The following is a 26,009-nucleotide window of genomic DNA, read 5'->3' as shown; positions in this document are numbered from 1 at the left end:
ACGTTCAGTTGTGGAGAAAAATGAGGATGGAAGATCCACAGTCTTCCACAACGGAAGTGCGACATCTCTCTCCGCACATCGCGGCCTCCCAGCCCCAAGACTCAGCCTTGTACCTCTGCACAGCCAGTGCACAGTGCTCTCCAGGCACCTGCAGCCTGTACCCAAACCTGCTCTGGGGTCTCGGACTGAGAGGCACACAGACTTGCCTCCCTTTGCACATGGGAGTATGAGAAGATGTGCTTTAAAGTGGGCGAGGCAGCTGAGCTTCAAGGAAGATCAATACATGGCAAGTCCTACAAAGGAGTGAGGAACATTCCCTGAGCTTTAGGGTGTCCAGGCATCTAACCATCCCCTTTTTTTCACTTTCAGAGAAAGGTTGCTGGTTTAGCTAAAGCACCTATCTCTGGTGATGTTTTGCTCCTATTAGCTCCTGGAATGAGAATGCCATGTTTCCCCTATATTCTGGAGGAAAGATACATTTGGGATGGGGAAGCTGGGTCCTACTGCAAGCTGGTGCAGTGAATGTTTGTGTGCCTTTGAGTATAAGCAATGATGAGCTTCATTTTTGTATAAAATGGACAAGATAATACCCAATCATTGTTTCTGGGCAACTGAGCCTTTACATTAAATTCATTTGAGGATGTGTATGTTGTAAATCACATTCACTTACTTGTTTCTACACGTGTAAGTTGCTTCTAGGCATTGCTTCAGCAAATCACTTACTGTGTACTCTTTTTCCCAGGAAGACATTCGACTATTTGACACATTGTCCATCAGGAAAGGGTGGATCATAATAATAAACACAAGCATGTCATGAAGCTAGTCAGCTGCAAAGATCTTGTTATTGGTAGCTATCCTGATTCTCAGCTGAGATGCACACGTGGCCACATGGCATGAAACATTTAGGAGGCAGTTCAATGTTAAGAATAAAGAACCAGGCCAAGGTCACTCTAGGACCATAAGAATCTAGAAGATGTGGGAAATATTAAATCAGAGGTCTCCAGTAGGTTGTCAGTTAATCAAAAATACAAGCAGTTTCTTTTTTCTCAGCTGTGTAATTAATGTAAATGGGTATCAATTAATTTCCTTTGTCTGTCATGAATGTCAAGTGTCAAAGAGTGGTATCTGGCCATTAAGATCAGCAAAATGCCCTAAGAGACTTTTTTTTTTAATTGAGGTATAGTCAGTTTACAGTGCTGCATCAATTTCTGGTATAATAGTTCAGACATACATATACATACATATACTCATTTTCATATTCTTTTTCATTATAAGTTACTACAAGATATTGAATATAGTTCTCTTTGCTATACAGTATAAACTTGTCTATCTATTTTATATATAGTAGTTAGTATCTGCAAATCCAGAACTCCCCAAAAGATGTAAGCAGTTTTCAGCATCAAGCTTACTGATCTAGAAGTCCAAAGTTACCTACATGAGAATTTCCTTCCTACAATGAATAGTAATAAAATGAGTGTCTTAGATAATAAAAAAGCTTGACATTTTATGTTCTAATTTCTTCCACTGTCAGTTTGTATGACCTTTGGCCACTCTTTTATTCACTCAGATTTCTTCGTGTGTGAAATACATGTTAAAACTACATGAAACCTATTTCCTTACATCAATGGCTACATGATTTCATTCACCTCCAACATTTACTGTCAGATTTTATGCCTTTCATATCTAAATGAAAAGAAGGAAATTCATCAAAATGAGTTTCCATGAAAATTTTTCTTCTTCATACCTAGAATCGTTCTCAGTTCCTTAAACAAATAATTTCAAACTGAAAAGAGAAAAAAGATCTCAACATCCAGAAGAAAAAAAGAGAAACAGAGTGAGATATTGTGGTTCTCCTGAGAAAGCAAGAGGTTCCTGTGTACATAATGTATGTGTAGTGTAGCATCTACATATCTGTGTGTGAGTGTGTGTGTGTGTGTGAGTGAGATTTGTAAAATTCTTCACCTAATTCTTCACCAAAAAACTGAACATGTTCCTGGAACATCTTCTTGACAATAAAATTATGTGTCCCTCAAAAGTGGTACCTGATTTAGGAAGCTGTATGTTTACACAGGAGACTACGTCAGTTAGCATCCATTATGGTTGGGCTCAGGGATCCCCGATCTCTGGAACCAAGAGACATCTGCCGCAGAGTCAACACAGAGCTCATTGGAAGACCTACCTACTCTACTGTAATGCAGTGCATTCTTACCTTCCCAAAGCCACACCACAGGCTTTTCAAATACACACCCATAGCTCCTGTTTATCTGTTACTCATTGTTACAGTAATGGTGCGTAACTCCAAAACGCAGAGGCTTAAAATAATAAATTATTTCACTCATTAAAGTGTGAATTGGCAATTTAGACTGGTCTCTGCTGATCCATTTTTCTGGGCTTGGCTGAGTTCAATGTTATGGCTGAAGATCAACAGGCCAGTCCAGGATGGCCTCGTCTAGGGTCAACTCTTCTCCATCTGCCTCATCCTCCGGCTGAGGTCAAACGCACTCTCACATCAATCACAGAGGAGCAACAGCAAGGGTTAAACCATGAAAACACCTTTTAAAACTCTGCTTCCATTGTAGCTTGCCATACCAAACTAGCTAAAGTAAGTCTTAGGTTCCCACCATATTATCTCATAATATATTATACATATATTGTGTGTATACATATGAGTATATATATTCACACATTTATTTTTATATATCCACACAGTATATGTATATTCCACAATAACAGGGCTGGTGGGGAAAAATAATAATATAACATGGTATATTATATATTACATAGCATATTATTTAGCTATATGTGTATTTTATGTATTTATATATTTATACATTTATTTATACTGTATAATGTAACATATTATTATAAATTCAAATTTATTATTATTTATTTTAAGGACTTTTTTCCAAACTCTCTGTATTTCGACAGCCCCCCAGCCCCTCACAGCCACTTTTCCATTCTCTGTTTCTGAGTTAACTTTTTACTGATTCCACATATTAGGGATACCATGCAGTTCATTTCAATTTCAAAAATATAAAAATATGGATGCATAATCAGTCTAGTTACTGTGCATCCTTGTTCTTAATAAAATGATTTCTAATATCTTAAGTCAAAAGTCAAATAGCTTTTCTTATCCTCAGATATATTTAACATGATTTATAAATTATTCCACCCCAGTTGTAAAGTTCAATTATATTGCACATTTTTTACTCTGATTGCTATTATACTTGCCCTATTTCATGTCTGTGTATGAAGGAAGGCTACAATCTGGGAATGTATCAATGCCTTCTCTGCATTCCTAAGGCTACACAAAAAGTCATACCAGAAAAGGGAATGCTACACACAATCTTATTCCTATTATTTTTGTTCAAGATCTTTCTACAGCAATACTCACATTTCACTCATTTCCATGGCTACCAATCTATATCTTTTTCTTATTTGATGTATTTGAGAAGCAATGAACTTTCTACATGAGCTATGCCATCCTGGAACAAGTGATCAATTTCTTACTACCTCATATTGGACTTCATGTGTAATGCAAGAATAATAGTTTCCGACTAATATTGTTCTCAGATTTTAATTCAGTCAATCAACCAACAATTATTCATTGAATACCTGCTGAGTTCTACATACATGTTACATGCTGGGGAAAAAAAGAGCTATGAGAAAATATATAGTATCTTCCCTCACTGAATTTATAGTCTAGTTAGTTATAAAGATAGCTGATCAGATAAAGTGAGACAAGGACTCAGTTTAGAAAAGCAAAAGGTGATATAAAGGCATATAAACAGCTCCCTCCTGACCCCAGCCTTAGTGGTGAGTTAGAACCAGCCTACATTCTGGGATGCCTGAGCTGAGACCTTTAGGTTTAGTAGGAGTTAATCAGGTTGAAAGACAGAAGAGGTGGGGGAAGTGATCTTTCATGTAGGAGTAGCACATACAAGGCAATAGAGATCATGGTGAATTTCAGGACTGAAAGCCAAGGTTGTGTTATGAATAAAATTATATAAATATAAACTTTATATATATATGTATAATTTTCAAACCAACGCTGCTGAGTAACCATAATCTCAATTTTACAAATGAACAATTATAATCTTGAAGCTGAAGTTACAAACTTGAGATTCTTCTAATAATTTATTCATTTGACACCTAATATGTTTCTTAGATCAAATACAAGAGATGTACCAGAAAGAAATAGGTATTGTGTCTACCCTCAGGAAGCATGTAATACTGTGGAGTGTAGCCCAAAAGAGAGCAATTACCACATGCTAAACACCAGGGTTGCAGGTTACGGACTGTGTTGGTACAAAAGTCCTCCAGGGGATAGATGACCTTTCTCATTACTCTGCACACAAAGCAAAAACCAGCGCAACAGAGGGTCAAAATTTTGTGGAATTCTTGAAAGCAACAAAAACCATCAGGCTCATCACATCACCGTCAGAGCTAGAAGACTCTGCAGCGTACTTCTGTCATCTCAGAGAGCCTGCTAGAAAACAAATGTGAAAGAGGAATTTACAAAAAGCTCAGAACAAAACTAGAGGCAAATGCTTGTTCCCATATTCTCAAGGAAGACTTACAAACCTTACCTAGACTTTTTTTTTAAGCAGCTGGTGGTCAAAGTGTGTAAGATAAGCTCTAGAAAGAAAGCGGTTAAATTCATTCCAGGAAGAACTCCCTCACAGCTGGCGCAGGGACCACACACTCGAGTAAAAGCCATGCTCCTCAGACATGATCATATGTCTACTATTTCCCCATGAAACATGTCATAGAAGAAGAAACGTATGGGAGACAGCATTTAGAAATTATTTTTGATGATTCTAGTTTTCATACCTGCTCAACTCAGTTTTGGGGGGAAGACAGTCCCTTTTTGGGTTCCTGGACCCAAATCCAACACACCACCAAGCAATTCTCTGGACACCAGCTGTGTCCTTCATTTCAATTCATCTCAACTCTGATATTATCTCCCCGGAGATAACATCATATCCCAAAGGTTAGTGCTCAGTCCTACAAAACTGCCTCTCCCATCCCTTCCTTCACCTCAGACTCTAATCACAACAAACTGGAGGTTCCAACAAATCACTTTAACTCAAGAAGCCAAGCGCAAGCCCAGGCTGTTACGTATACGTCTGTCTGACTACCTATAGATCACATATTTCCATGACCCCCTTTGTAATTTCAATTAATTTCACAGAGCAGCTTACATAACCCAGAGAAACACTTTACTCACTACCTTACTGGCTTATTATAAAAAGGATCTAACTCAGGAACAGCCAAATGGAGGGATGCATAGGGCAAGGGGTATAGGAGGGTGCAGAGCTTCTATGCCCTCTCCATGTTCTGCTCTCCCAGCACCTCCATGTGTTCACCAACCGAGAACCTCTCTGAACCCAGTTTTTTCGGTTTTTAGGGAGGCTTCACTACAGAGTCAAGATTGATTACACCATTGGCCATTGGTGATTGATTCAACTTCCAGTACCTCTCCTCTTCCTTTGGGCAGGGGAAGTTCCAACCATCTAATCAGCTGACTGACAGTGAAAATATTTTTAATAGAAATTACTCTTGGGTTTTTGAATAGGTAATAAATATATATCATGTAAAATTAAAAATTATACAAAAGGATATACAGTGAACATATATACAGTATATATAGGAAAGTAGCATTAACTCTCACCTGTATCCCTGCTACCCCCAACAGCCTATTCAAATTGTTAAAATTAAACTTTTCCTTGGGTTATTTGTCTTTTTATTGTTAGGTTATAGGTGTTCTTTACGTATTCTGTATACTCACCCCTTAACAGGCATGTGGTTTATAAATAGTTTCTCCCATTCTGCACCTTGTATTTTTACTTTCTGGATAGCATTTTTGAAGCAGTATTTTTCGAAGCTTTTAATTTTGATAAAGCCTAATTTACCTAATTTTTTCTTTAGTTACTTGTGCTTTGATGTCATCGTTTAAAAACGATTTCCAATCCAAGGTCACAAAGATTTACATCTATGTTTTTTTCTAAGAGTTTGGTAGTTTTAGTTTGTACATTGAGGTCATTGATTCATTTCAGGTTAATTCTTTAGTGTGATGGGAGGTCAAGAGAAACAATTTCTTTCTTTTGCATATGGATAATAAGACTGTAGGAAACTCTGACCAAAAGAAAGCTGAGGAGCTATACTAATATCAAATAAAGTAGACATTAAAATGGGAAGTGTTATGAAGGATACAGAGCAACACTCCAAATGATTAACTTCACAGTCACCAAGATACAGAACAATTCTATGTTTATATACACTGAATAGCATAGCTTCAAAATGTATCAAACAAGAATCAGTAGAGTTAATCAGAAGAATTAAACTAGAAGCATTTGTTAATTTAAAAAATCAGTAAAATAATATACAAGCCTGGAAGCAGGCATTAACATAACACAGTAGAAACGCAGAGAAAATATTCTCTGTTTACAATACACAATTACTATCCTTTACCTAATTTACATTTATAGTTTACCCCAAAACAACAAAACACAAATTATTTTCAAATGCACATGGAATATTTATCAAAGTTGACTCTATTCTGGATCTTAAAGCACAGCTTAATCAATTTCAAAGGATTTCAATCATTTGGAATATAGTCTCTGATCACAATGGTTTTAAGCAAGAACTCAATAGCAAAAAGATAATTAAACTCATTCCTGTACCTTGCTGAATACAATGCCATCTTTCAAAGGTATTGCCCTGAAAAGACATCAAAACACAACAGTGGTTTGCAGTGGGTGGATGTTCCAGTCTCTGAATAGACTGACTGTGACACCCTCCTTACGAACGTTACTTCCTGTTTCGGGGGCAGAAACGTGTAAAAGCCCCAGGACTCTGCTCCCGGCACTCAGAGAAGGGCCGGTCTCCGCTGGAGTGAGAACGAGAGAAATCTCAGCCGGACAAGACCTCCTGTCATGCTCCTGCCTGGCCTGCTGTGGGCATTCGTGGCCTCCTTTGGCTTCGGTACGTGTGGCCCTGCACGTGGGGTCTCAGCTTCCTCTTAGAGCTCAGGGATGGGGCTGTGCAAGTTGTGCCTGGCGGGGGTCTGCAGGGGGGAGAGAGGTGGCGAGATGAAACACCTTGCGTTCCTTTTCTTTGTCTTTGTGTCTGAAATTAATCTAGCCCTCATGACCCATGAGACATTTCAGAGGAACGACCCTGTCTTCTCATTTTTCCATAGGATCTGGGATGGCTGCGAAAGTAACCCAAAATCAGACCACAGAAACAGCACAAGAAGGACAAGCTGTGACCATGCACTGCACGTATGAAACCACAGCACAGAGGTATACTTTGTACTGGTACAAACAGGGTCCCAGTGGAAGGATGGCTTTTCTTATTTATCAGGATGACAATAAGGCAAGCGCAAAGCGGGATCGCTACTCTGTGAACTTCCAAAAGGCAAACCAATCCATCAGCCTCACCATCTCATCTTCACAGCTGGCAGACTCAGGAAAGTACTTCTGTGCTCTCTGGCGTTACCACGGTAATAGAAATGACAGAAGAAGCTAATCAAAAACCTTTGGGCTCCACCAAGGCAGCCACCTGCTCAGAGACTTCGGAGAATCCCATGAACCACAGACAGGAAGGAGGCAGGCATGGCGGTGGCACAGCTGAGACCTTCTGGTGTAAAATTCCTTCTATGAAAAATGTTCCCTTACTTGAACTCAGTGTATAAAAGAACATTGATTTCTGAGATTCCCAGGTATGATGTTAGTATCTTGGGTTAAAATAAATCACAAAGCGTTTTCCAAAGTGGTCTTAACAGCTGTCTGGAATGAACTACTTACTTCAGGAAAACAGAAGCAGTTTTCTAATTCCTTCATTGTTAGATTATCAAATCTGAAACTGCAGTAAAAACCATTCATTTCCTCTTCCAGCATCATGCTGATTTTTAAAGGTCTTACAAATATAGGAATGCACTTTTTTAATTTTTGTATTCTATATGTGTATATTTTATAAAAACGAATTTTATAAATATATAAATATGTGACTCTTACTGGAATCAAATAAATAACAAGGCCACAAATTTTTTGAAAGGCCTGGATGACCAAATCAGCTTGGCCTAAACAAACTATCATCATTAGAGATTCAAAATACAGTTAATCCTTGAGCAACATGGGTTTGAATCCATGTGTGGGTTCACTTATACATGGATTTTTTTTTCAATAGAAAATAGTACCTCACTGCACGGTCTGCGGTTGGTTGAATTGTGGCTTCAAAACCTTGGATATGGAGGAACCGTGGGTAAAGAGGACTGACTATAAGTTATATGCAGATTTTTGACTGTGTGAGCATTGGTGCCAAGGCCCTGCATTGTTCGATGGTCAACTGAAATTGTTCAGCTTTTAACAAACTCAGGCAAAGAAGAGCTGAGAAACCTATTTGTCCCCAAAGGAAGGCATAGTCCTTAACATGTGGCCAAAGAAGCTAATGGAAGAAGAATATCCCTGAGAGCTATGTCAGAGACTGAAAAGCGGTGAGTAGATAAATGACAGATTTCTACCATGGAGCACAGGGAACTATACTCAATATCTTGTAGTAACTTATGATCAAAAAGAATATGGAAACGAATATATGTATGTTCATGTATGACTGAAACATTATGCTGTACACCAGAAATTGACACAACATTATAAACTGACTATACTTCAATAGTAATAGTAATAATAATAATAATAATAATAATAATAATAATAATAATAATAATAGCAGTGAGCAATGGAGGTCTTCGCATAAAGCACAATCAGTCTCCTAAGGAGGGCCAGGAGCAATGTCTCCTGGGACCACAGGCTGGCTTCAGACCAACACTGTGTGTCTCTACTCTTTCTCCTTCCCAAGAGCACCTGTTTGATGTAACCCAGTGACAGTTCCATAATTGTATATTGAGTGTGTGGAGTAGACAGTTTACTTGTTTTCTTTGTTTGTTTGTTTTCTGCTTATTTGTTTATTCGTAGATCTTCAGACCAAAAGGAGCCTGCGGAAGACTACAGGATGCTAGTCAGAGACCCTGCCTTTGATCAGAAGAAGTGACTGAAAAGGGGATCCTAGAATGAATCCAGGACCTGACCACTGAGCTAGTTCCCTCCCCACAAGGACAGCATAATCTTGACAGTAACACTATATTTTTTTAATAATAGACTTTACTTTTTTCAGAACTGTTTCAGGTTCACAGCAGAATACAGCAGAAAATACAGAGTTCACACATATCCCTCCCCACCTACACATATATAATCCCCTACCCTCAATATCCCTCATCAGTGTGGCATTATTTGGTACAATCAATAAACCAACGTGGACACATTATTATCAACCAAAGTCCATAGTTTACATTAGGGTTTACTCTTGCTGTTGTACATTCTATGGGTTTTGACAAATGCATGATGACGTAGCCACCACTATAGTATCATACAAAACAATTTCATTGCCCTAAAAATCCCGGGTGCTCCATCTATTCATTCCTCCCTCCTTCCCTCTCTCCAAATCCCTAGAAACCATGATCTTTTTATTGTTTCTGTAGTTGTGCCTTTTCCAGAATGTCATTTAGTTGGAATCATACAGTTTGTAACCTTTTCAGACTGGCTTCTTTCATTTAGTAATATGACTTTTAAGTTTCTTCTATGTCTTCCATGGCTCGATAGCTCATTTCTTTCTTTTTTTTTCTTTACTGCACACATATTTTTAAATTTACATATATGTACTGTTCATTGTTTCAAATAATGCTTAGAGTTTTAGCTTTTTAAACTTACATAGTTATCAAAGGAATAAAGCCAACCAAAAAATAAGAATTAATTCAAAAGATACATATGTATGTAACTTCTTGATAGTAACACTTTAATAGAGAAATTTTTTAAAAACTATAGTCTAACCTCATTCAATGAACATAAATTCAAACCTTCTAAACAAAATATTGGCAAAAAGAATTAGCATTTTATATAAAAGCATAATATATCACAACCAAGTTGGGTTTTATGTAATGTTTATTCAACATTTTAAATAAATCAAAGTAACAGTTCACATTAATAGAAATATCATCTCGATAGTTACACAAAAGTACTTCATGTGTAATAAACATTTACTCAATAAATAAATTCTAAGCAAATTAGGAACAAAAGAAAAATTTCTTCATTCTGGTGAAGAGTATATACTTCAAAAACAACACAAACACTAAACTTAATTGTCAAATGTTAAATGCTTTCTTTCAAGGAAATCAAATAACATTATTTTGATTAAACAGTGTACTGGGTCTTAGCCAGCATAAAAAGCAAAGAAAAAGAAATATATGTTTTAATAATTAGATATTGAAGAATATAAGTAATATTAGTCACAAATATGATTGTGATAGAAACAGTTCCAAATAATCTACATATATATTACATTACTAAAGCAGTTTAGAAAGATTTTTTATAAACTTTTTTTTATTGAGTTATAGTCATTTTACAATGTTGTGTCAAATTCCAGTGTAGAGCACAATTTTACAGTTATACATGAACATATATACATTCATTGTCACATTCTCTTTCACGGTGAGCCACCACAAGATCCTGCATATATTTCCCTGTGCTACACAGTACAATCTTGTTTATCTATTCTACATTTTGAAATCCCAGTCTGTCTCTTCCCACCCCCCATCCCCCTGGCAACCACAAGTATGTATTCTATGTCTATGAGTCTGTTTCTGTTTTGTATTTATGTTTGTTTTTTTTTTTTAGATTCCGCACATGAGCGATCTCATACAGTATTTTTCGTAGAAAGAAGATTTTTTAAATTACATTTTATACATATGCAACTAGAAATTAGAGCAAAATTCTTAAAAATATTCTTAAAATAACATAAAAATCAAAGTACTTAGGAATATATTTTAAAAATATATTTACAATATCTCAGCACAGAAAACTATAAAAGATAAATAAATAACTTACACTTGTACAAAAATAAACTCAAAATGGATCAAAGACTTAAACATAAGACAATATACAATAAATCTCCTAGAAGAAAATATAGGCAAAACATTATCTGACATACAGCTCAAAAATGTTCTCCTAGGACAGTCTACCCAAGCAATAGAAATAAAAGCAAGAATAAACAAATGGGACCTAATGGAACTTACAAGCTTCTGCACAGCAAAGGAAACCCTAAGTAAAACAAAAACACAACCTAAGGATTGGGAGAAAATTTTTGCAAACGAAACTGACTAAGGCTTGATCTCCAGAATATATAAGCAGCTCATACGACCTATTAAGAAAAAATCAAACAACCCAATCCAAAAATGGACAGAAGACCTGAACAAGCAATTCTCCAAGGAAGACATACAAATGATCAATAGGCACATGAAAAAATGCTCAATATCACTAATTATCAGAGAAATGCAAATCAAAACTACAATGAGGTATCACCTCACACCAGTCAGAATGGCCATCATTCAAAAGTCCACAAATGCCAAATGCTGGAGAGGCTGTGGAGAAAAGGGAACCCTCCTACACTGCTGGTGGGAATGCAGTTTGGTGCAGCCACTGTGGAAAACAGTATGGAGATTCCTCAAAAGACTAGAAATACACTTACCATATGACCCAGGAATCCCGCTCTTGGGCATATATCCAGAAGGAACCCTACTTCAAAAAGACACCTGCACCCCAATGTTCATAGCATCACTATTTACAATAGCTAAGACATGGAAACAGCCTAAATGTCCATCCACAGATGACTGGATAAAGAAGAGGTGGTATATTTATACAATGGGATACTATTCAGCCATTAAAAATGACAACATAACGCCATATGCGGCAACATGGATATTCCTGGAGAATGTCATTCTAAGTGAAGTAAGCCAGAAAGAGAAAGAAAAATATCATATGAGATTTCACATATGTGGAATCTAAAAAAATAAAAAAATAAAAGAACATAAATACAAAACAGAAACAGACTCATAGACATAGAATAAAAAACTTGTGGTTGCCAAGGGGGTGGGGGGTGGGAAGGGACAGAATGGGATTTCAAAATTTGTAGATACTGACAGGCATATGTAGAATAGATAAACAAGATTATACTGTATAGCACAGGGAAATATATACAAGATCTTGTGCTAGCTCACAGCGAAAAAAAAAGTGACAATGAATATAAGTATGTTCATGTATAACTGAAAAATTGTGCTCTACACTGGAATTTGACACAGCATTGTAAAATGACTATAACTCAATAAAAAATGTTGAAATAAATAAATAAATAAATAACACTTGTAAATAAGTGGGAGAACACACCACGCTCATGAAATACAATATGTATCAGGCAGAAATGTCAATTCTCTCACATTGGTAAATAGATTCGGTGACATCTCCATCAGTCTCAACTGTGTGTGTCTGTATGTGTGTGTGTGTGAAAATGGAAAAGGCAGTTCTAAAATATATGATTGTTAAAGGGTCGACTATTCAAAACACTCTGAAATTTAAAAAGCAAGGAGGAGGACTTTCTCTACCTTAAACATTAAGCCTATGAAATTAAAACTGTGGTATGAGTGAAAGAATGGGCGACTAGACACAGACCACCAGCTAAAGTGTTCCATTTGCCTCTCATATACACTCTCCATCTTTCTCCTCCTTGCTCTCTGCCTCGGGAGGCTGACCTGAGTGGACCACATCAATATGGCTCCTCTGAAATTAGTGCTCTTAGGAAAGAGGCTCCAGAGAGATCCTTTGCCCCTTCTGCTATGCGAGGAGGCAGCAAGAAGGTACCAGCTATGAACCAGAAAGAGAGCCCTCACCAGACACCAAAACTGCCAGAGTCCTGCTCTTCAACTTCCCAGCTTCCAGAAGGGTGTGAAATACATTTCCGCTGTTTATAAGGCACTAGGGCTGCGGTAAGTTGTCACAGCAGTCCAAGCGGACTAAGACAGAGACAGAATAGATCAGTGCTTGTTTAGAGGGAGTTTCATGGGGAAAAATGATGAGTAACTGCTCGTGGGTCTGGGTTCCTTTTAGAGATCATGACATGTTCGAAACTTGATTGTGGTGATGGCTGCACAACTCTGAGAATATAAAACCATCGAATTGTACGATTTAAATGAATGAATTGTATATGAATGTATCTCAATGAAGCTATTATGTAGAAATAAACAAACAAAACCAAAAGGGCCACAATTTCTTGCTCTCTGTACTGCGTCTGGATTGTCCATACCATCTGAACGTTGCAGTAATGCACTCTAGACAAACGGTGGAAATGTGAGCTGACCTTTGTGTTATGTGACTAGTGACATAATGACTCTTACTTGTCATATTTCGTTTAGCGATCCCAATATTTCTTTCATTTATGTATTTATACCAGCCTTGAATTACTATTCTTACTTTATGATCTGCCACACAGTAGATGCACACTGAATATTTATTGAATTAACGAGGACTACCTGACCACCATGCCACAGACTGCCACAGTCTCACAACCAGGCTTTCCCTGTCCTGGATTTGCAGACTCCCCCTTGCCTGGAGGGTGGGGAGTGAGAGCTGCTGTGCCGTTTATTTGAATTTTGCCTGAAGGTCGACTCTTGCCTTTACCCTCACTGCTGGATACTGTTGTTCAGTTTGCTTTCCAGAAAATTAGAAGCTTCTGATTGGAATATTTTTGAAAGCCATTCCATATAACTTCTCCTAGTATGCAATAATTCCGTCACACAACAAAATTAGTAAGCATTAAGGGCTTAGTCTGTCCAAATCCTATGCTACACGTTGAATAATGTGTGCTTTGGGAACTGCCTTCCAACAGGAGAAGTGGAAGACACTGGGGAAAGTAGTGAGGGGGATTTAGAACTATTTCTATGAGAAAAATATCACAGAAATGTGTTCTAAAATCCCCAAGTGATTGAAAATAGTTCAGAGTACTGTGATAGGGAGCTCTTCACTGCCACTAGAGGGCAGGAGGGAGCATCTGTGAGAGAGCTATTCTTAGGCGGAAACAAGGCTTGAAAGGTTGATGACAGACTTGATTCCAGGTTCAAAGGAAAGCAGTTCATAGGCAGAGTCACAAGAGGGGGCTGTTACAGCTGCAAACCGAACGTCTTTTTAGGGCGAGTGAAGGGTTATCACTGAGATGTGCAAAGAATTTAATTTCATCCCCTTCATCACCTTGGACTTCATAATCTCACATGGTTAAGCCCCTTCCCAAGTGCACAGCAAAGAGCTGACCCCTCAGGGGAAAAAAGAGAGAGGTGATTAATAGTTTAATTTTAAATGGCCAAACATTTGTTCCTATAGTGGAGTAAAAAGCTTACTGTAGCAGAGAAGGATGAGTCCTTTGTATTTTATTCCATTCCATTTCTGTAATAATTCCCACTTCTGAGAAGAACTGGAGAAATCCCTTTGTGTTTATTTCCATCTCTCTTACGCAATAGCTTCATTGCATTTCCCTTCCCAAATCTTCTTTTCCCATCTCGTCCTTTTCTTCTTTACTCCTTAGTCCTCAGTGCCTGCATAACACTCCTGGGCATGAGCAAGGAGATGAGAAATTGTGTTAAAAAGGGTTCCGTGGAATAAGAGTAAGTACCACTCAGTCATCAGTTCCTGTATCAAGACCAGAAGCATCCAACCATGTCCACCTGGAAAACGCTTAGGGCATCATTCCGGGAGCTGATGCAGGACACCTGATTACCAGGTGACTTGGCTTTCAGGCCAGACTGTAATTTTATCGTTTCCCATCAGACTGAGAGCAGTGATATTACACAACTATAAAGTTGATTTTGTCATATTTGTTGCAAATATTTTCTTCTACGGTGTCATTTGAGTTCTAACTCAGTTTATGGTAATTTTTTTTTAGACCACAAAGAAGTTTCTAGGTTTTGAAGTTGAATTATATATTGCTGCTCCTGAGACTTATTTGCCCTGGCTGGGAATAGACAGAGATCTCTTCCCAGTAGAGCCCAGGGTGTTACCTAGGTTTCCTGGATGAAAAGACATGTCAGACCAGCTCAGTGGAGCATCAGACCACCAATGGGGCGGGTTGTCCCTTGTCCCACAAGTGAGGGGTGGATAATCTCTTTGTGGGTGATTGTACTCAACCAGACTCACGCAGATATAGCCTATTTCAGTTTGAACCTTGAAAATAATCTCAGTGTAAACCTTCTGAATTGGGATTAGATGTTGGTTAAACGTTCTTATCCTCTTTTTAGATTAATGTTTAATCCTGCGGGTGGGAGTAGACCCAAGCCAGAGACTGCTCTGACTCTAGCTGACACGTGGCTGAGGAACACCCACGCTGAAAGCTGCCTGGGGTGGGGCTGGGTGCGTGGCTGCTGTTTTGGTACTCAGGACCTCCCCCAACCTAGGACCGGACACAGATCCTGAGCTCTGAGACCTGGGACTTGAACTATGAGACTGCTGCCACGGATAGCTTTTCCCTGACTTTGGGTAAGTGATCTGGACCTAAGAGAGAATGACTTTCGTGGCTAAAGACAAAGGACGGGTGACTGCTGCTTTCCCTTCTCCCACTGTGCTTCACCAGGCTGTGGGAAAGAATTTGCATCTGTGTGTTTCTAGATGTCTATGTGTTTCTCTAGACAGTATGATCATCATTGTGAGAGGCTGATCACATCCACTACCTACAGAAGATCTCTTGAGCCTCGCAGCTCTCAGGCTATAAGGAGTTTTAGGGGTTCAAGGGTTGTGAAAGACAGCAATTTATATTTGGCCTTGTGGCACTGGTTAGCTCAATAATAACCACCGGCAATATTTTGCATGTCCTATTCAACACAGAAAAATATTCAGGTACGGGGTAGGGCTGAAGAGGGGAGTTCTGGGAGTGTTTAGGAACCTGCCTTTTGGGTGCACCAGATTTGTGGTTCCAGAGATAATCTACTATTTCTCAACTCCCCAGGCACACTGGGAGACGCTAAGACCACACAGCCCACTTCAGTGGAGAGCACTGAGGAAGAGCCTGTGGCCTTGCCCTGTGACCACGCCACAATCAGTGGAAATGAGTACATATATTGGTATCGACAGATTCCTCACCAGGGTCCCGAGTACCTGATTCACGGTCTGAAAAACAACGTGACCAACAACATGGCCTCTCTGAGCATCGCAATAGACAGAAAGTCCAGCAGCTTGGTCCTGCCCCAGGTCACCCTGAGAGAAAGCGCTGTGTACTACTGTGCCCTGAGAGAGGCACACTGGGACAGACAGGGCTGCACCTGCGCAATATGTCCTTGGTGAGGAAGGGAAGCAGCAGCAGCCATGTAAAGGGTGCACTGCACAAGAATGAGCAGAAGCCAAAGAGAAGAAGAAAAGAAAAGGAGAAAAAAGGAAAAAGGAAAGAGAAGACAGCGAGGCCATCCAGAAGGAAAGAATGAAAGGAGCAAAGAGGATGAAAAAGGAGAGCTTACATTATAGAAGGAACTAAAATGCTTGCAAGGAAACTCGTGCCCATCCTCATCTCAGCACCTGTGACAGTCTTCTAAGTGATACACACATTTTAGAAGATTCTAGGGGAATGTTCCCTTCAGAAGTTAAAAAAAGACATTTCCATATAAACTCAGATTGAGAAAATCCATTGCTAGAAGATCTAGGAGATATTGGTCAAAGGGTAGAAAGTTTCAGTTATGCAAGATGAGTAAATTCATAAACCCTGGAGATCTACTGTACACATTGTGCCTACAGTTAACGACATTGTATTGTATACTTTAAATTTTTTAAGAGAGTATATGTTATGTTAGTTCTTATCACCAGAAATCAAAAATAATAATTTTAAATTAGAGCAGGAAAAAACTTCGGAAGTGATCAATATGTTTATGGCATTGCTCAGGGTCATAGCATACTTTTCTTTCAAGTTATCAGCTTGAATACATTATATATGTACAGCATTTCGTATGGCACTCGTGCCTCAATAAAGTGTGGGGGTATTTTTTGAAAAATCAATACACTGAACTTCATAATATTAAAATTGCTTGCTCTTTAAAAGACACTGGTAGAAAAAATAGAAACGAATGCCACAGACCAGAAGAAAATCTTTGCAAAATATATACCTCACAAAAGACCTGTATCTAGAATATACAAATCTCTCACAACTTAATAAGAAGGCAAACACTCAGTTTTTAAATGGGCCAAATATTTGAATACTTCACCAAAGAAAGCCCCTGTCTGGTATATAAGCACGTGAAAAAATGCTCAGCATCATTACCATGAGGGAAATGAAAATTTAAACAATGAGAGACCGCTACATCCCTACTAGGATGGCTCACATTACAATGCCTGACCATCCCAAGTCTGGGTGCGGTTTCGGAGCACCTGGAGCACTTACACGCTGCTGCTGGGAATGTACATGGTCTGATCACTCAGTTTCACTGTTTCTTAAAAAATTAACCATGCACCCATCGTATAACCCAGCAATTCCACCTCTACGTATTAGCCCAAAAGACATAAAAGATTATATCCATACACTTATATATGAGTGTTCATAATAGTCTCGAAAATAATAATTGGAAATAACCCAAAAGTCCATCAACAAGTGCATACATAAATAAACTGAGGGATAGCTACACAATGGAATGCTGCCCAGCAGTTAAAAGGACTGAGAAATACAGCAACGTGGGTGAATCTCAAAATAAACGTGCTGAAAGAAACCAGGCAAGAGAAAGCACATACTCTATGACTCTATTTACATAAAACTGGAGAAATGCACCCTGATCTACAAGAAGAGAAGGCAGGCTAGTGATTACCTGGGACTGAATAAGGGTTTGAGGGATGTGGTGGGAGGGATACTGGAGAGATGATGAAGGAGGTCCACGAGGGAACTTTTGGGTGGTGCATATGGTCTTTCTCTTCATTTGGATAATGATTCCACACTTGTATGCCCCTGTCAGAATGATCTAATTGAACCTTTTAAATATATGCAATGTATTAGATGTCAAGTGTGCCTCAATAAAGCAGCTTTAAAAAAGACTAAAATCAAAAGCAGACAGAGCTCAATGTTACAAAAAAAATTAGTAGCTCAGACAGGAGACTTGTTCACTTTCTCTTAGCTACAAAGGGGAAAGTGTTTCAAGTGTGCAAGGGTAACAGGACATTTTCAGGAATCCAGGGATGGAGACGCTTCTGCAAGTATAGTGATATTGGAGTTGCAGTTATCCTGGGAGTGTGTGATTAAAGCTAGGAGAGTCAGGAGAGGATGACAGCTTCCTGAGGACAGGAATTGAGTCATCTCCCATCCTGGGAAGCCCCTTTTGAGAGCCAGAGACAGCTGTGTCGCCCACTTCCAACAGTTCTAGGTGGAGCTTTATACAAAACCAAAGAAGACTGAACAGGCTCAGAGCAGGAAATAGTTTCCTAGAGACAGAGATGCCAACATGGCTTCTCAACAAATTATGGGCATTGATAGCCTCTGTCTTCCTTGGTAGCAACTGTTGCTAATGGTGAGCCTAAGGATAGTCTTGACTTGGGGGGGATGTCGGGGAGTTTGGGGGCAGAAGAGACGAACAATGGCCAACTGTGACAAACATTCCAGGAAAATAAGAAGGAGGGCGAAAGGAAACCGAATTTGACTCCTGCCTTGACTGAAAGTTAACTCCTGCTCTAGAAGTTCTGGGCAAGTTCCTTACCACTCAGCTCAGGGACTCAAGCTTGTTATTTGTCCTGTCTACAATAGCCAGCATGCCCCCAAAATGCTATTCTGCCAATAATATCTAGGCAGGAGTGTGAGATTCTGGAACTAGACTGTTCAGATGACACCAGGATTGGATGTTATGGATTGTGTTGGCATAAAAGTCCTCCCAAGGGGAGGAACCAGTGTAACAGAGGGTCAAATTTTTGTGAAATTCTTGAAAGCAACAAAAATGATCAGGCTCATCACATCACCATCAGAACTAGAACACCCTGCAACATATTTCTGTCATCCTAGGGAGCTTGCTAGAAAAAAAAAAATGTGAAAGAGGAATTTACAAAACGCTCAGAACACAACCAGACGCAAATGTTTTCTCCATATTTGCAGGGAAGACTCTCAAACCTTACCCAGACATTTTTGTAAGCAGCTGGTGGTTAAGCGTGTAAGATAAGCTCTAGAAAGGAAGTGGTTGAATTCATTCCAGCAAGAAGTCCCTCACAGGTGGTGCAGGGACCACATAGGACCACGTGTAAAGCCCGTACTCCTCAGAAACGATCACATTTCTGTTATTGCCCCATGCAGTGTGTCATAGAAAAGCAACATATGAAGGACAGCATGTAGAAATTATACTTGATTATTTCAGTTTTTATACCTGCTCAACTCAGTCTTTTGGGGAACATAGTTCCTTTTGGGTTCCTGGACCCAATTCCAACAAGCATGTGGTTGGGGTAATTTCCACACAACAAGCAATTTTCTGGACACCAGCTGGGTCCTTCAGTTCATCTCAATGCTGACATTATCTACCCGGAGATAACACATCCCACAGCTTAGCGCTCAGTCCTACAACCCTGCCTCCTCCCGCCCCTTCCCTCGCTTCAGACTACAGTCCCAACCAGTTGGAGTTTCCAACAACTCGCTCCAATTCACGATGCAAGTACAGGTTGCTACTTGTCTGTTACTTGTTCTGTCTGACTACCTACAGCTCGGGTGTTCCCACGACCTCCTTCTCAATTTCAATTAATTTGGTAGGGCAGTTCACAGAAGTCAGAGAAGCACTTTACTCATGAGATCACTGTATTATTATAAAAGGATATGACTCAGGAACCACCAGATGGAAGAATGCATAGGGCAACGTGTGCAGGAGGGCTGCAGAGCTTCCATGCCGTCTCCATGTCCCACTCTCCCATCACCTCCATGTGTTCACCACGCAAGAACCTCTATGAACCCAGTGTTGGGGGCTTTTAGGGAGGCTTCATCACAGAGTCATAACTGATTACATCATTGGCCATTGGTGATTGGCTCAACCTCCAGCCCCTCTCCCCATCCCTTGGGTGGGGGTGGGGGCATGGAATTCCAACCATCTAATTAGTTGGTTCACAGTGAAAAAAAACTCAATAAATATTATTCTTGGATTTTTGGATAAATAATAAATACATGTGGTATAAAATTTAAAATTATACAAAAGGGTACAGAGTGAAGCTATATAGAGAGTACACAGGAAAGTAATGTTAATGTATCCCTACAGTCCCCAGCAGCCTGTTAAAATTCTGTTAAAATTAAAACTTAGTTTGGGTCATTCATCTCTTTATTGTTAGCTTGCCAGTATTCTTTATGTATTCTGTATACTCAACCCTTAACAGATACATGGGTTACAAACAGTTTCTCCCTTTCTGAGGCTTCTTTTTTTCACTTTCTTGATAGTATTGTTTGAGGCAGTATTTTTCAAAGCTTTGAATTTTGATAAAGTATAATTCATCTATTTTTTTCTTTAGTTACTTCTGCTTTGATGTCATGTTTTAAAAGCCATTGCCAATCCAATGTCATAAAGACTTACACCTATGTTTTCTTCTAAGACTTTTATAGGTTTAATTTGTACATTGAGGTCATTGATCCATTTCCATTTCAGGTTAATTCTTTAATGTGGTGGGAGGTCAAAAGAGACAATTTCTTTCTTTTGCATGTGGATAGCAAGACTTTTGGATTCCCTAATCAAAAAAAAAGCTACTAGCTACATTAATATGGGATAAAATAGACATCAAACTGGGAACTGTTACGACAGATACAGAGCAATACTCAAAATGATCAAATCTACAATCTACCAGAAGGTAGCACAATTCTGTTTTTATACGCGCTGAATAGCATAGCTTCAAAATGTATCAAACATGCACAACAGGAAAAAAAATGTGACAATGAACATATGTATGTTCATGTATAACTGAAAAATTGTGCTCTACACTGGAATTTGACACAACATTGTAAAATGACTATAACTCATTTTAAAAAATGTTTAAAAAATGTATCAAACATGAAACAGTAGAGTTAGTCAGAAGAATTAAACTAGTATCATTTGTTGATTTAAAAAGTCAATGAACAAATACACAAGCCTGGTGGCAGGCATTAACACTCATCTTGCAGTAAAAACACAGGGAAAATATTCTTATTTACAACACACATTTACTATCCTTTACCAAATTTACCCCAAGACAACAAAACACAGATTATTTTCAAATGCACACGGAATATTTATCAAAGTTGACTCTATTCTGGATCTTAAAGCACAGCTTAATCAATTTCAAAGGATTTCAATCACTTGGAATATAGTCTCTGATCACAATGGTTTTAAGCAAGAACTCAATAGCAAAAAGATAATTAAACTCATTCCTGTACCTTGCTGAATACAATGCCATCTTTCAAAGGTATTGCCCTGAAAAGACATCAAAACACAACAGTGGTTTGCAGTGGGTGGATGTTCCAGTCTCTGAATAGACTGACTGTGACACCCTCCTTACGAACGTTACTTCCTGTTTCGGGGGCAGAAACGTGTGAAAGCCCCAGGACTCTGCTCCCAGCACTCAGAGAAGGGCCGGTCTCCGCTGGAGTGAGAACGAGAGAAATCTCAGCCGGACAAGACCTCCTGTCATGCTCCTGCCTGGCCTGCTGTGGGCATTCGTGGCCTCCTTTGGCTTCGGTACGTGTGGCCCTGTACGTGTGGTCTCAGCTTCCTCTTAGAGCTCAGGGATGGGGCTGTGCAAGTTGTGCCTGGCGGGGGTCTGCAGGGGGGAGAGAGGTGGCGAGATGAAACACCATGCGATCCTTTTCTTTGTCTTTGTGTCTGAAATTAATCTAGCCCTCATGACCCATGAGACATTTCAGAGGAACGACCCTGTCTTCTCATTTTTCCATAGGATCTGGGATGGCTGCGAAAGTAACCCAAACTCAGACCACAGAAACAGCACAAGAAGGACAAGCTGTGACCATGCACTGCACGTATGAAGCCTCAGCGCTGAGGTATACTTTGTACTGGTACAAACAGGGTCCCAGCGGAGGGATGGCTTTCCTTATTTATCAGGATGACGATAAGGCAAACGCAAAGCGGGATCGCTACTCTGTGAACTTCCAAAAGGCAAAGCAATCCATCAGCCTCACCATCTCATCCTCACAGCTGGCAGACTCAGGAAAGTACTTCTGTGCTCTCTGGCGTTACCACGGTAATAGAAACGACAGAAGAAGCTAATCAAAAACCTTCGGGCTCCACCAAGGCAGCCACCTGCTCAGAGACTTTGGAGAATCCCATGAACCACAGACAGGAAGGAGGCAGGCACTGCGGTGGCACAGCTGAGAACTTCTGGTGTAAAACTCCTTCTATGAAAAATGTTCCCATATTTCAACTCAGTGTATAAAAGAACATTGGTCTCTGAGATTCCCCGGTATGATGTTAGTATCATGGGTTAAAATAAATCACAAAGCGTTTTTCAAGGTGGTCCTAAACAGCTGTGTGGAACGAACTACTTACTTCAGGAAAACAGAAGCAGTTTTCTAATTCCTTCATTGTTAGATTATCAAATCTGAAACTGCAGTAAAAGCCATTCATTTCCTCTTCCGGCATCATGCTGATTTGTAAAGATCTTGCAAATATAGGAATATACTTTATTAATCTGTATATTTTATATGTGTACATTTTATAAAAACAAATTTTGTAAATATATAAATATGTGACTCTTACTGGAATCAAATAGGTAAGAAGGCAACTAATCTTTCGAAAGGCCTGGATGACCAAATCAGCGTGGCCTAAACGAACTTTCATCACTAGAGATTCAAAATGCAGTTAACCCTTGAACAACATGGGTTTGAATCCATGTGTGGGTCCACTTATACATGGATTTTTTTTCAATAGTAAATAGTACCTCACTACACAGTCCGTGGTTGGTTGAATTGGGGGTACAAAATTTTGGATATGGAGGAACCGTGGGTAAAGAGGACTGACTATAAGTTATATGCAGATTTTTGACTGTGTGAGCATTGGTGCCAAGGCCCTGCATTGTTCGATGGTCAACTGAAATTCTTCAGCTTTTAACAAACTCAGGCAAAGAAGAGCTGAGAAACCTATTTATTCCCAAAGGAAGGCATAGTCCTTAACACATGGCCAAAGAAGATAATGGGAGAAGAACATTCCTGAGAGCTAAGTCAGAGACTGAAAAACGGTGAGTAGATAAATGGCAGATTTCTACTGTGGAGCTAAGAAAACTGTATTCAATTATCCTGTAGTAGCTTACGATGAAAAAGAATATGGAAACGAATATATGCATGTATATGTATGACGAAAACATTATGCTGTACACCAGAAATTGACACAACATTGTAAACTGACTATACTTCAATAATAATTAAAAAAAAAAAACAACAGTGAGCAATGGAGGTCTTTGCACAGAGTACAATCAGTCTCCTCAACACAGGGTCCAAAGGGCCAGGAGCAGTGCCTCCTGGCACCACAGAGTTGCTTTAGACCAACACTGTGTGTCTATTCTTTCTTCTTCCCAAGAGAACCTGTTTGTTGTAACCAAGTGACAGTTCCATAATTGTATACTGAGTGTGTGGAGTAGGCAGTTTACTTGTTTTTTTTCTTTCTTTGTTTTCTGGTTGTTTTCTTGGTAGATCTTCAGACCATGAGGAGCCTGAGGAAGACTACAGAATGCCAGTCAGAGACCCTGCCTTTGATCGGAAGAAGTGACTGAAAAGGGGATCCTAAAGTCACCCCTGGGGAAGGAGTACTTGTCTGCCGCACAAGGAGAAGAGAGAAAATGGGTTCCCAGTGATAAGTCCAAAGGTTGACTACAGACACCCAAGGGCTGTCCATCAAAGTCCAATTCTCCTGTCCTTCCAGCCACGCAGGAGAACCACATGCCTCCTGAAGATCAATGTGGCCTTTGGGCAAAGAAATGTAAGTAGAAATGGCATGTGTCATTTCATGATAGAGACATCTAACTGTCTAGCTTAACTTTTGACCTCTGCTTTCTTGAACTGTAGTGATTTTTTCATTGTGTATGGATACACTGTTAACAGAAGTTCTGACATGAGGACATTGGTCATCACATGGAGTGCAGCTGACCTGGAGAATCACCTTGATACAAAATGAACTAGGTGGGTACAAACAACTCTTTCTTTAAGCCACTGAGATTCTAGAGCTGGTTATTATGACAGCGTAACCTATCATAAGTGGTGCACCAAACTTACTAAAAAAAAAAAAAAGGAAGTATTGCACAAGGACAGTATCATTTTTTTTTTTAATGGCAGTACTGGGGACTGAATCCAGGACCTGATCACTGAGCTACTTCCCTCCTCCCAAGGACAGCATAATCTTGACAGTAACACTTTAATAGAGAATTTTTTTAAATTATAGGGTAACCTCATTCAATGAACATAAATTCAAAACTTCTAAACAAAATATTGGCAAAAAGAATTAGCATCTTATATAAAAGCATAATACATCACAACCAAGCTGGGTTTTATGTAATGTTTATTCAACATTTTAAATCTTTTTTTTTTTTTTTTTTTTAGCATTTCCCTCTACGGGCTCTTAGGATTCAACTTCCTTCAGTTGGCTAGGCCAGTTCCCACTTGTCTAGTCACTCTCAATTCCCAAAACTCTCACCTGCTGTCACCCCTCACCTGTTGGAGTTCATAACTTTTAAAACATTTTTTACTGTCATTTCAGTGGGTTCTCAAAAGGAATAGAAAAAATATATATATCTTTATTTCACCATGATAATCATTTAGCTTTTACTGATTTTCCAAAGAGAAATTGTAAGATGCCCAGGGGCAGGGTTCCTGTCTGTCTTGTTCATGTCTCTGTATTTCCCTAGCAGGTAGTAGGTACTTAATAAGTGCTCATCAAATGAATGGGAGAAATAGAATTCTTTTTTAAAACTCAAATAGTAGCATGAAAGGACAGCAATCTAGTGACTAGCCACAAGGGGGCAGTGCCTCTATTCATATGAACAGCTCAAAATTTAGAGAAACCTCCAGATTGGCAGATACACAGAACAGATATTTTAACATCATGATGGTATTCATTGTGTTACTCTAAGCCCAGAGTAGCTTCTTGAAGCAATAACTCTTTTAGGAAGTAATTCTTGCTGAAAGCCTTGTGACGGGGATGTTCCTTGAAGGTTTACTAATAATCTTATGGATGCAGCTGAGATGTGAGTATTGAGGGTTTTCTGAGCCTTGCACAGGGAATTCTGAAGGGGTGGAAATTCTATGAGGGAAGGAAGTGAGGTTTTAACCAGGTCTATGAAAAGAAGGAAACAGAAGGAGAAAAGAAAGGGTGGGAGGGAGAAAAGGGAAAAGCCCAGAAGCAGGGCTAGGGAGTTAGGGAATACAGTGTCCATCACAGCTCTGAGAAAGGTGATCTAAAAAATGATTTTTGAATACCTTCTTTTGTCTCTCCAAACAGGTGTGAATGGCCAACATCTGAATCAGAGTCCTCAGCCCGTGCCCATCCAGGAAGGAGAGGACGTCTCCATGAACTGCAGTTCCTCAAGCATGCTCAACATTTTGCTATGGTACAAGCAGGATGCTGGGGAAGGTCCTGTCCTCTTGATAACCTTATATAAGGGTGGTGAATTGACCAGAAATGGGAAACTGACTGCTCATTTGGTGGAACAAGAAAGGACAGCGTACTGAGCATTTCAGCCTCTGAGCCTAAGGATGCAGGCACCGACCTCTGTGCTGGCAGCACAGTACTCCCCAGGCACCTACAGCCTGCACTCAGACTTCCAGCTGGGACCCCAGTCACTGTGCTGCCTCCAGCTCCTGCTGCCCTTGGCATGAAACGTGATTGTGCACGCAACCCCCGTCCCCTGCCCTCCCATTACTGCAAACACTCATGTATTCAAGGCTTTATCTCCCAAAGAATGTGCTCTTTGCTTAATGAACACAACTCCTTTTTAACGTATATAATACCTACTTCAAAAAGACACCTGCACTCCAATGTTCATAGCATCACTATTTACAATAGCCAAGACATGGAAACAGCCTAAATGTCCATCAACAGATGACTGGATAAAGAAGATGTGAAATATTTATACAATGGAATACTATTCAGCCATAAAAATGACAACATAAGCCATTTGCAG

General features: G+C 39.4%; 1 protein-coding gene and 2 long non-coding RNA genes across 3 annotated transcripts in view; all 3 read left to right on the top strand.

Annotated features, from left to right (window-relative positions):
• The window catches only part of LOC105068757 (M1-specific T cell receptor alpha chain), a 493,537-nt gene that overhangs the window by 172,299 nt on the left and 295,229 nt on the right, over window positions 1-26,009 (top strand). The window lies entirely within an intron of this gene.
• LOC141577935 (uncharacterized) lies at window positions 21,527-22,083 on the top strand. The gene is made up of 3 exons (XR_012507589.1): window positions 21,527-21,562; window positions 21,780-21,882; window positions 22,037-22,083. It is a non-coding gene; the product is annotated as an uncharacterized LOC141577935 (long non-coding RNA).
• On the top strand, window positions 22,113-25,362 carry LOC141577934 (uncharacterized). The gene is made up of 4 exons (XR_012507588.1): window positions 22,113-23,075; window positions 23,527-23,812; window positions 23,899-24,012; window positions 25,328-25,362. It is a non-coding gene; the product is annotated as an uncharacterized LOC141577934 (long non-coding RNA).

Source organism: Camelus bactrianus, chromosome 6 (assembly GCF_048773025.1).
Source record: "Camelus bactrianus isolate YW-2024 breed Bactrian camel chromosome 6, ASM4877302v1, whole genome shotgun sequence".
Classification (NCBI taxonomy): domain Eukaryota; kingdom Metazoa; phylum Chordata; class Mammalia; order Artiodactyla; family Camelidae; genus Camelus; species Camelus bactrianus.
This window is presented reverse-complemented; position numbering and strand designations above follow the sequence as displayed.